This window comes from Macaca thibetana, chromosome 17, assembly GCF_024542745.1.
Source record: "Macaca thibetana thibetana isolate TM-01 chromosome 17, ASM2454274v1, whole genome shotgun sequence".
NCBI lineage: Eukaryota > Metazoa > Chordata > Mammalia > Primates > Cercopithecidae > Macaca > Macaca thibetana.
The window spans coordinates 16,864,126-16,877,432 of NC_065594.1; the positions used below are offsets into that span (position 1 = coordinate 16,864,126).

Below are 13,307 nucleotides of genomic sequence, written 5' to 3' on the forward strand. Positions count from 1 at the left end.
TCTTCAACACTCATTGTGTTTCTTTTTTGTTATAAAATTGTTTTTTTTTTTTTTCTAAACTTTTCTTAGTTTCTTTTAGTCTATTCCATAAATACTTTGGGGGTATCTATGTTTAGATAATTAGGTGTATGAGCGGCATAAAAGCAAGTAGGACACATATTTCAGTAACTAAAATGAAGATATTCCTAGTAATATAGTTTCAGATGGTACATATCTGGCATCCCCAATATTCGCTATCAAATATACATGGTCCATGGCCTGTTGGAAACTGGGTCGCACATTAGGAGATGAGCAGCAGGTGAGTGAGCAAGCAGAGCTCTGTCTGTATGTGACAGCTCTGCATTGTTCACATTACTGCCTGAGCTCCGCCTCTTGTCAGATCTGTGGTGGTATTACATTCTCAGAGGAGTGTGAATGTTACTGTGAACTCTGCATGTGAGGGATTTACGCTGCACACCCCTTATGAGAATCTAATGCCTGACGATGTGTCACTGTCTCCCATCATCTCCAGATAGGACCATCTAGTTGCAGAAAAACGAGCTCAGGGCTTCCATTGATTCGACATTATGGTGAATTGTATAATTATCTCATTATATATTATAATATAGTAATAATAGAAATAAAGTGCCCAACAAATGTAATATGCTTGAATCATCCCAAAATCATTCACCCATCCCCTGGGTCCATGGAAAATTGTATTCCATGAAACTGGTCCCTGGTGCCAAAAGGGTTGGGGATCGCATTTGTATATCATAAACAATTGTAGTGAAAATTGTGGAATGATGATTGTCCTAGATTCTTGTTAGGAAAATCTCCATAAAATAGACAGAGCTTACCTCTGCACCAGTGATGATTAGTTGGTTAGTAAATGTGGGCTGTTTGGGAAAGAAGTTTATCTTGGGGTAGGTGGTTTTCTCCATTGAGACAATTTTCAAATTGCTGACAGCTAAAGACTGTTTGCCTGCAGCTCTCTCAGCAGCTGGGGGAATACATCTTTCATTCTTGAAGTATGGTCTGTGTGGTACATCAAAGTGGTTACTACAACAAATGTGTATTATGTCATGTACATAATGTCAGTTTCAAATATTTGGAGGAAAAATACCCATAAAATTTTATATACTTTCATGTTTTCAGTTAAATGGTTATGATTATGTTGCCTCTTTTTTTATATGGCATGGTTCTACACGCTTCAACATCTAGTTGTCTTGTGCTTTAATTTAGCTACAGCCTTCTTAGAATATTTTACTTAGAACAGAAACATATTGGCCTAATCGGTACAGAATGAAAAACACTAGTATTGATTGCTCATTCTTATTTTTCCTAAACGTAAAATCACATTCTCATTTTTAAAAGCACTGCTATTTTTTCATATATAGGTGAAGAAAATAGTCACTTTTAATAAATTAGTACATCAGTGATATCTTCCTATGCCTTTTTCTTAAATATCCATATACATCACTTTTTTCTAAACAGTCATACACATGTCAACATGTGTAGATTTTTTCTATCTTTTAAAAATAAAATTAGGTCATGTGCACTCTCATTTGCAACTTTTTAATATCACAAATTATATATCTACATAAATGAATGTATCTCTAATATTTGTATAACATTTCATTGTATAAAGATGCTGTCATCTATTATGTCTTGCAGTTACCCTATGGAGACTGTCTCATATTATCTTGATTATAAGCAATACAGTATTGAATTTCCTAGTACTTAGGTTTTTGCACACTTGCTGAAGTTTCTTGATATATTAGATTAGTAGATGTAAGATTTCTGGTCCACAGGAAGGTGCATTGCCCTATTCATAAATCTTTTACCCATAACAGACACCAATTTAGCTAACTTCACTGGAAAAATGCTTTATCAGAAGGTTACTATGTGCTTCAGAGCATTATCAGGAATTTTAAAGAACCAAGCACAGAAAAGTCAGAAAATTAGAAAAGGCAAGGAACAGCTAATGTCCCATCACAGGTGTGTGCATCTTTCGAGACTTAAATGATATGCTTTTCATTATCATGCTGAACATAAAATGTTATGAACATTAGGGCTAAATGACAATGAACAATCGTGGCGATAGCACTGGACTTTTTATCCCATTACTGCCACCACAAATGACCTCTCACCATCCTTACATGTGTCAGTTCTCTCAGCGTTCAAATTCCTGGGTAGGAGTTTCAAACTGGCTAAGTCTCAATCATACTGTTCTTGAATTTTAAGAAGGGACAGCTGCTTCACTGGTACTTCTCTGCGGGAGTTGAGACTCCGGGTTCCCCACAGTGAGGAAGCCCGTTCAAATATCGAGAAACCGAAAGTAAATTCCTCAAAGCATACACACATTTTTAATTGTAATAAATACCATCAAATTTTATTTCCAATCAATTATACCAATTTTAATCCTATTTATAGTAGAGAGTACATTTTCCCAATAAGCATTGACAATGATCAATTTTTAAACTATTGCTAATGTGACAAAAAATAAAAATTACCTTGTTGCAATTTGGATTTTACTGATTAGTTATTAAGCTATTTTATTTTAATTTAATTTAATTTAATTTTATTGGGATGGAGTCTCATTCTGTCACCCAGGCTGGAGTGCAGTGGCGCAATCTTGGCTTACTGCAATCTCCGCCTCCCAGGTTCAAGCGATTCTCCTGCGTCAACCTCCTGAGTAGTGTGGATCAGTCCAAGTCTGAAGGCCTCAGAACCAGAAAAGCTGATGGTTAACCCTCAGTTTGAGGCCAAAGGCCTGAGAATAAGCTGGTGTGTGTAAGTCCTGGAGTCCGAAGGCCAGGAAACTTCGAGTTGTTGTTCAAGGACAAGAGAGAAAGAGTGTATCCTAGTTCTAGCAGATAGTTCAACATAGATGCCTTTCCTCAGTTTCTGTGATGGTGCCCATCTACTTTGAGGGTTGCTTTTCCCTACATAGTGTTATTAGGAATAGTGCTGCAATAAACATAAGAGTACAGATATCTTTTTGACACATTGATTTCAATTCCTTTGGCTATATACTCAGTAGTGGAATTGCTGGATCATATGGCAGTTCTATTTTTATTTTTTTGAGAAACTTCTATGCTTTTTTCCATAATGGCCTTATTACATTTACATTTCCACAAACATTATATATGAGTCTTCTTTTCTCCATATCCTCATAAGCATTTTATTTTTTGTCTTTTTGATAATAGCCATTCTAAATTGAAGTAAGGTAATATTGCATTGTGGTTTTGATTTGCCTCTCCCTGATGATTAGTGATGTTGAGCTTTTTGTCATATGCCCACTAGCTATTTGTATGTCTTTTTTGGAGAAATGTCTATTCAGGCCTTTTACCCATATTTAAATAAAATTACTTTTATTTTTTTGGTATCGGGTTGTTTCAGTTCCTTATATATTGTATATATTAACTCCTATTTGGATGATTCATTTGCAAATATTTTCTCCCATTCTGTAGGTTGTCTCTTCACTCTTAGAATATTTTTCTTTGCTCTGCAGAAGCTTTTTAGTTTGATATAATCACATTTGTCTATTTTTGCTTGTGTTGCTTATGCTTTTGAGGTCTCATCCAAAAAGTTTTTACCAAAATTTTTGTCATGAAGCACTTCCCCTGTGTCTTTTTCTAGTAATCTTATAGTTTTGGTTCTTATATTTAAGTATTTAATTCATTTGGAGTTGATTTTTATATAAGGTGAGCAATTAGGTTCTGGTTTCATTCTTCTGCCTATAGATATCCAGTTTCACAGCACTATTTATTGAAGAGACAATATTTTCCCCAATGTGTGTCCTTGGCATATTTATTTAAAAAAATCAGTTGGCTGTAAATATGTGGATTTATTTCTGGGCTCTATTCTATTTCATTGGTCTATGAGTCTGTTTTTATGGCAGCACCAGCCTGATTTAGTTATTATAGTTTTGTAGTATACTTTGCAGTCGGGTAGTGTGATGCCTCTAGCTTCTTCTTTTTGCTCAAGATTGCTTTGGCTACTGGGAGTCTTTTTTGTTCCATATGAATTTTAACATTGTTATTAACATAGAAGATACAGCTCAAATTTCTAAGAAATAGCCATCTTGCCTGGAAATATTCTCACTTCCTTTTTCTTTCCATGGTACATGATTTTTTAAGGCTCTTTTGAAAAAAATTATTAGATTTTACCTAAAGTTGTTTTACATAGTTGATAAATGATGGACTTAATAAATAACTACAAGTGGTAACAGATCATACTGGGGTAATATTTAGAAGATATAATTTGAGATTTTATGCTTTAGAGAATTTTAATTTCAGAAGCACTAAAATAGACTGTTTGAATATGAAATAGGTGATTTTTTTAACTTTAAAATAGTTTTTATTATACAAAAGTTGCCACATAATTGGATATTTCTCTACTCTGTACACAATTATTCTCATTCTCCACAGAAAGGCTGCTTAACTTCTCATCTGGTGATGGCAAACACTACAATTTTAACAAAATAGTAGTAATGCCTCAGGGATCTAAGTTGAAAGCAGTATATTGGTACATGACTTTGCCCCAATATTAGGAATGTACAAAGGTCTTTTATTCAAAAATACAAAATAAATTATCTGTAAGTTTGGACAATGATTGCAGTAAGCCATTATGTATTTTGTCAACTAAAACCAGTAACTAATGGTTATAGTGATTTCTTAAATATCAGCCAGCCTTTTCTTCAGTCATTTTCTCCAACTGACTTCTCTGAAGCTATTGGTGAGGAAAACTGCCTTAAGCTTCCTGTCACAGTTCATTAATATAGGTAAAGCACTATTCTAGGAATTAGAACATGCCACCTCTCATACCACCGCTCATTCTACACATTGCACCCATTCCAGGGTACTTCTCTTCTTTAGGAATTTTTGTGACTAAAATTTCTGCTGTAGTTAACAGAGAGGCCACCCAAAAGCATCCAATAAAGCAGTTTTCACAAACTTTGTTGGGTCAGTGATTCCTTTTCCCACCGTATTCACAAAATCTCTGACCATAGCATCATAACCAATTTCTGTAGAACTTTGCATAATTTTCTCGACTATAAAAGGTCCTTCAATACCTGCATTTTTAGTAATTGACATTGCAGCAATTTCGAATATTCTTTTAATTTCTATACCAATGTTTTTATCTTCACTAACTGGAGTCAATGAGTACTAGGCTGGAATTTATTGAGGCAGGGCACAGCCCCTTCCCAGAATAATGCCTTCTTCAACAGCAGCTGTTGTAGCATTAAGGGATCTGTAACTCTGTCTTTCTTTTCATTCATTTGACATCACTTGTCCCACCAAACTTCAGCACGGCTACTCCATCTGAAAAGTTTCCCAGCCATTCTATCAGTTTTTCCTTTTCATATTCACTAATTGTTACATCTAACTGCTCCATGATTTCTTGAATATGTTTTTTCAATTTTCTCCCTGTCACCTTTTCCTTTTAAGAGCATAGCATAATCTTTAGTTACAATGACCTGTCAAACTTTACCTAAGTCATGAGGCTGCACATCTTCAAGATTTAGGGTCAAGCCTTCTTCTCCAAACACTGCACCACCAGTAGCAATAACCATATCTTTAAGCTGGTTCTTTCAATTGTTCATCAAACCCTGGAGCTTTGACTGCTATAATGTGAAGACCAACTTTTAGCCTATTCAAGACGAACGTACTTAGAGCATCTCCATCAATATCTTCAACAATTATGACCAAAGTTTTGTGGTGTGCATTGGCAACTTCAAGAGCAGGTACAATGGACTGGACGTTAGAAATTTTCTATTCACTCATTAGAACATAGGCATCCTGGAATTCACATTTCTAGCCTTCTGGTATATTCATAAAGTATGGAGAACTATATCCTCAATCAAACTTCATGCCTTCAATAATGTCTAATTCATCATTCAGTGTTTTTTCCATCCTTTACAGTGATGGCAACGTTTCTACGGTCTGTCTCCATTTGTAGAAATTGTAGCAATCTGAGCATTTTCTTCACAGGTGGTCACAGGTTTAGACTGCTGTTCAAGTTCAGCAATTAGAGCATAAACAGCTAACATCACACCTCTCCCCATTTCCAATAGGTTAGCACCTTTACTAATCTTCTTGAAGCCTTCCTTGGCAATAGAGCATGCCAGAACAGTACAGTGATAGTATCATCCCCAGCCTCTTCACCTGTGTTATTGGCAACATCTTGAACAAGTTTAACCCCAATATTTTTATATTTATCCTTTAAGTCAATAGATGTTTCAACAGTCACACCATCTTTTGTTACTTTGGGACTTCCACAGTTCTGTTCAATAATCACTGCTTTTCCCCATTGTAATGGCTACAGCATTGGCTAAAAGGTCTGCACCTTGAAGGATTAAGGCTTGGACATCTATACCACATTTTACATCTTTAGCATAAACCCAAGTGAGATGAGGAGCCAGTACCCTGGACACAGTTCTCATCTAGTGAAAGACTGGGAGTTATCGAAGCATTTCTGCAGAGCGGTGGTGGTGAGTGAGGAGAAATAGGTGATTTTTAGCACAATAATAACAGAGTGAGCTAAAGAAAGAGGATTAATTTAGGTAATTAATTATAATAGCTAGATATGAAAGTATTTTAGGAAAAGTTTTTTTATGCAGAGTCATTCTAAAAGTGCAAATTAAAATCTCATTTACATTTGGATACATGCCATACATTGTCAGTATATGTCATTTATTTAAAAATCTATTTTTTCTTTATAAGCAAATTGCCTATTTTTCATTTAACATCAAGTTTTTTCATTTTCTAATATTTTCAATTATGTCAGATAAAACAATAAGTGATAATACACACAATTTTACTTTTATCATTGAAGCTTACTTGCAAAAAACAATTCACCACAGCTTATATAGAGTTTACAATTCACATTGTATGCATACCTTCTCCACTTAGCTTTTCCTTTAAGAAGAATGTTAACCCAATCCTAATAAGGAAGCTGCTGTGTGCATTTACAGGGAAAAAAGGCATGAGTTTCCTTGGCAACTGGAGCCATGTGCAGTCTCTCAGAACAGCTCCTCCTACACTCAAGTTTCCTAGGTAGCAGGCTGCATATATTTTATAAAGACAATGGGATAATAGGACAGTTATTACCCTGTTCAATCTTGCATGTGAAAAGCTTCAATGGGAAAGATGCATTTGCTATAATAACTGGCAATTTGAGGGAAAATATTAATTGTATAATGAAGTTGCTTCCTCTTTCCAAATCAGGTTTAACAGTTTAATTCAAGGTCCAAAGTATATTAGGTGTTTACCTTTTTTTTTTACAGGTGAAAATAATTACTTTCCCTTCTACTTCACCCTCATCACCCACTACCAAATTAGCAGCTAAAGTTAAAGGTGAGCTGAAGGTGAGCACTTCAAGGATAAATAGCGGTTAGTTCACAGTACTGCTCTGAAGCAGAAAAATTAATCCGTAATATTGCATGAATGGAAGAGACCCAACGTATCTGAAATTGACGGTAAAGTGTCACAAAATCTTAAAACATCTAAAGAAAGCCTGTCTACAGATCTAGAAAATATTAGAAGATATTAGAAGCATGAATAGCCTAAAGGACATAGATAATTTTAGTAAACTAAAAAATTAGAAGACAAAATATTGATAAAATTGATTATATACAGTCAATACACAAAGCTATTTCTGGGCAGAGGGGTGGGAGAGAGAAGTTAAGTGAATGCATTTACATTATGTAGATTTCTCTTTTTCCAGCAAAAGAGCATTTGAAAGAAATCAAATTAAAGAGCAGCTGTGTATTATTATTAAATGTGGACAAAATTTTCTGGCACATTAGGACTCTTTATAAGTCAAATATTGTTTTAAAATTATTTTGCAACCTTTTTAAACTCTTAATTTTATATAATAGCAACTTCTATTCTCTGACATGCAAATCCTATTCATTCACAAGACAATTAAGTCTAATTATCTGTTGAGTTACACACAAAGAAAAATACAATTTATATGTAATTAATCAGCTCTGGAGCATTGTGAATTTCAAATTCTGTGCAACTAGAGGAGTACAGATTACATTGTTTAAACCTGTTTTGCTGAATACTTAGCAGAGCATCTTTACAATTAGAACTTAAAGGGGAAAATATTACAAAATATTATTTTTAATACTCTTCCAAATTAAATCATCGGACATTCTACATATGACTATTTTGGAACCAAAAAATAAGACTGATTTTTCCACAAAATTTTGGGACATTAATATTTTATACTGCTTTTCAAATATAATATTTATTTTCTCTCCTTTGTGTCTTCTGTCACACACATGTGCATGTGTGTACTCACATATGCACACACACAGATACACATTCTTTTTATTCAATCATTTTTATTGGATTAATTGAAATACTGTGTTTTCCCTGAATGCATCACAGACAATTTGTCAGGTAACACGTGTTACATTACATAGGTATTTTTAATATGTGTTTTACTCTACTATAAATTTAACATAAATTACTAAAAAAATTTCTCCTCTGATGGATACTTAGTTTACTTCAATTGTATACACACACACACACACACACACTCTCACACTTGCTTTCTGTGTTTTTTTCTGTTTGAGTGATTCCAAGAAGTGGGAATTACAGGATTTGAGAATCTGTCATGGAAAGTGATTTTGAGATTGTAATAATGGATTATAAATACTTTATGACAATAGCATAGACTTATGGAATTTGGAATTGCTAGTTTCGTGCATAATAAGGTATGCCTAAAATACTCCATCTGCAGGTTTACTTGGCTCACTATGCAAATTTGCTAAGTTTGATTTAGGAGCATTCTTCTTTAATTATGTTCTTATTTAAAGGTACCTTCTTTTTCTTCCTCAGAGTTCCAAATCAAACTTTCCTCAACTTTCAAAAGCAAAAGTGCAAAAATAACATTAAGAAGAGATATTTAGTTATTTAGTTATCTAATAAGTTTTGGCTTTAGTATGTGCTTGGCACTATTCAAGATTTACTGCGTCATAGGATCAAATATGAATTATTAATGTCAGTTAATTGAGTGTCATGTTCAACATTTGGTCTCATTTTCAATATAATTTTATCAGGCAATTCTATTTACATATTTGTGAGTGTGTCTAACTAGTGTACCGAACCCACCTTCTGGCTGTTTCTAAGACATATTTTGTTTTGTTTTTAACCAGGGAGATGTTTCCTATTATCCTTGATAATGTACCATGAACATATGAAAACATATGAAACATAGAAACATGAAGAAAACAAGATAAAAATCACTAACATCCGCTTGGCAGTATAGAAACAAAGCTTATTCTGGTGACTTACAAAAATATTTATTATTTATAACTACTAACTACTTGCCTTGCAGCAGAGTAATTCCAAACAAAAGATGTAAGTGCAATTTAGCTACATCTTCTACTATATTTGAATTTTGTCTTATGGTGAATAATAATAAATTTGAAGCCATATTTAATGTGAACATTATAAATACAAATTTAATTTTAATTACTTGGTTCATACATTACTACATTTAAGAAAAAGATGTGTGTAAACTGGATAAAAGACATTACTTTAGTTTGGCAAATGGATAACTTTGCCTGATATTGCATACAGAATCTCTTACTTGAATGGATTACTTGGAGATTGCCTCTAAGCTCTCTTTCATATCTAAAATACTCTAATACTTGTCTTGTAATATGGGTCATTTAAAAGCTTTTGTATGCTGCTGAACTTGTTCTTTTTTAATCATGTTATTAGCTCCATTAGCCACAGATAGAACTTTTAAACCACTTGTTAACAAATCCACTGAAAAGAATTTTCTTTTTAAAAAAAGAAAGGAGACAATTCCAGTGAGCGGTTTGCAAACAGGGGAGATTCTGCCTTCCTTACAAAGCAAAGGTGTGTTTGGAGACAACAGAGATAGCTCTTTTTTATTTATTTATTTATTTTTTTTTTTTTTATTTTATTATTATTATTATACTTTGAGTTCTAGGGTACATGTGCATAACGTGCAGGTTTGTTACATATGTATACTTGTGCCATGTTGGTGTGGTGCAACCATCAACTCGTCAGCACCCATCAACTTGTCATTTACATCAGGTATAACTGGCATCCCCATTCAGGTTCCCACTCTGGTCTGCTTATGCAAATGAGGCATGCAAACTTGTTAATTCTTACTGACTGATGCAGCTCACAGTCTAGTGGTTAGGTCCAGGAAGCAAAATGGGGTTTTAACCTGAACAGCTACACACAGTTATGAAAGTCCCAGAATTATAGGAGTGTCTGGGTTTTCCAGGAACGCAGAATATGTATGTGACCCCTATAGTCAGCATCTGGGTGCTTGGCTCTATTTTGAATTTAGGCTCAGTTAGCCACTCAGGATCCTTCTTGAAGGACTGGCTCTTCCGGGATTCACATCTTTTTTAGCAGAACTGTTAATCTTTATTTAAAACTGGCAAAGTAATAGTCTTTAATTCATTAAAGTTATGGTGTATCTAAGGCACATCTCTTTAAAAAGCTTGGCTGTTTTGGAAATAGTGAAGATTTCCTACATAAAAGTGACAACTAAAATTTCACAAGAAAACCAATACATTTGCAAATGGTATGGAAACATGATGAAGAAACCAACAGTGTCACAGAAAAAATATTCATTTTCAAGCCTTATTGGGATGTACAAAATATAAATTTTGTTAATCTTTTAAGAGACGATTAAAAAAGTCTGAAAATCTAAATGACTATAGATACCTTTCAATTTTGACATTTCAAACTGTATTCATTGGTTTTATAAAAATCTACATGTAAACACAGGCTTTACCCTGACAAAAATGTGCCTCACTATTCTCTGAGATAATATACACACTCACATACACTCTATGTCAGATACAAGGAAAAATATTCAACTGTATTTTACTCTGCTTAACAAACATTAAACTGCTTATTTTTCAACATATTATTAAATTACATACTATTAATAATATTTACAATGACTATCGATAGTGTGTTAAGAACACATTAACACTATTAATAACAGCATATTATCAACAAACTACTATGTCATATGTATTAAACTTTATCTCTACAATAAAAGTCTTCGTGTTGGCCACTGTTTAAGAAAAAAATCATAGGAAAAGGTGACCTGCTGAAAAATAACAGGAAGTATCTTCTTTCTCAAACATGTAAAATAATCTATCTGATTAAGAAAGTGTATATTGTCTCACTATTTTTAAAAATTGTTATACATAGCTGTTTAAACTTTTCTCTAGCTTTGCTTTATCAAATTTTAGTGTATTGGACAAATATAAATAGATATAAGTAATATTAATATGATTGACAAACTATAATGATAAACAACTGTCAACCTACTTTCCAGCCCATGAACTAAAATATAATCAGTAACTTACATTACCTATTGCCGCTCACTGTCTTTCTCCTTATGTCCCTATGTATTTTATATATTTTATCATGTAAGAGAGTTCTTCAAAAAGTTTATGAAAATGTATATTATAAATAAACTTGCATAAATTTATTTTTTGCATCAAAATAAACTCCTACTAACTTGTTGTAACATGCTTAAAAATCATCTAGTTTGAGGTACGTAAGAATAATACATCAATTTGAAAAAAGCTATCAGAGCAACATGAATTCTATTAAAACTGAAGCAAGAAGAAAGATTAATTTTATAGTGAAGATTGAGAAGAAGAGAGGTAAACTCATTGATGCTTTATGAAAAGTTGATGGAGACAATGTCCCCCAATCTTCAGCATCTTACAAATGAATAACTCATTTTAAGAAGTGATGAGACAGTGTTGAAGATGAACCTTGCAGTAGCATACCATGCACATCAATTTGTTGTTCATCTTGTTGATGTGCTAATTGAAGAGGACCAGACAATAACAGCACAGACAATAGCCCACACCATAGACATCTCAATTGGTTCAGCTTACATAACTCTTAATGAAAAATTAAAGTTGAGCAAACTTTCCACTTGATAGGTACCAGTACTGTTGTACCCAGATCGGCTGCAGACGAGAGCAGAGCTTTCAATAAAAAGTTTAAACAAGCAGGATCAAGATCCTGTAGCGTTTCTTCAAAGAATTATAATAGGAGATAAAACGTGGCTTCACCAGTATGATCCTAAAGACAAAGAAACAATCAAAGCAATGGCCACCAAGATGTGAAAGTGGTCCAGTCAAAACAAAAGCAGACTGGTCAAGAGCAAATGTCATGGCAACAGATTTTTGGGATGCTCAAGGCATTTTGCTTGCTAACTCCCTCGAGAGCCAAAGACTAATAACATCTGCTTATTATGATAATGTTTTGAGAAAGTTATCCAAAGCTTTAGCAAAAACACCCAGGAAAGAGGCAATACAGAGTCCTTCTCTCCCATAACAAGTTTTCTGCACATTTCTCTCATTAAACTAGGGCAATTTTGTGAGTTTCAGCAAATTATTAGCTATCCACCTTCCAGTCTTGATTTGGCTTCTTCTAACTTCTTTTTGTTCTCTAATCTTAAAAAAAATGTTTAAAGGACACACCAATTTTTCTTCAGTTAATAATATAAAAATAATAATGTAAGAAAGTTGTTAAATCAGCTGTTCTGGTTAAAGTCCCAGGACCCTAAGTTCTTTAAGGATGGACTGAGTGGCTGGTATTATCTCTTACAAAAGTATCTTGAACTTGATGGAGCTTATGTTAAGAAATAAGTTTGTATTTTTATTCTTATCCTTTAATTCTATTTTTAATGAAATTTTAAAATCCCATTTTGCGTGTGTGTGTGTGTGTGTGTGTGTGTGTGTGTGTGTGTGTGTATGTTTTTTAAAATAATAAGTTTTTATTATTATACTCTAAGTTCTGGGATACGTGTGCAGAATGTGCAGGTTTGTCACATAGGTATACACATGCCATGGTGGTTTGCTGCATCCATCAGTCCATCTACATTAGGTATTTCTCCTAATGCTATCCCTCCCCAAGCCCCCTACCCCAACAGGCCCCAGTGTGTGATATTCCCCTCCCCGTGTCCGTGTGTTCTCATTGTTCAACTCCCACTTATGAGTGAGAACATGTGGTGTTTGGTTTTCTGTTCCTGTGTTAGTTTGCTGAGAATGATGGTTTCCAGCTTCATCCATGTCCCTGTAAAGGACATGAACTCATCAATTTCTCTTGTTAAATTAGCGAATAAAAGATAGCATATTGTAGATAGTCTTGTGGGTCTGACTGCTTCCAAATCTTACTTAATGATGTTATGCTTTCAAAATCTATTCCTGTTGCTCTGTGCAACTAATTTCCCTGTTGTATAATGTTTTATTGTGTTAATATACCATACTTCATGAATTTGAATTGCTT

General features: G+C 33.9%; 1 long non-coding RNA gene and 1 pseudogene across 2 annotated transcripts in view; one reads left to right on the plus strand and one right to left on the minus strand.

Moving 5' to 3' along the window:
- Positions 1-13,307, plus strand: part of LOC126940858 (uncharacterized) — a 164,217-nt gene that overhangs the window by 47,915 nt on the left and 102,995 nt on the right. The window lies entirely within an intron of this gene.
- On the minus strand, positions 4,786-6,457 carry LOC126940855 (60 kDa heat shock protein, mitochondrial-like; annotated as a pseudogene).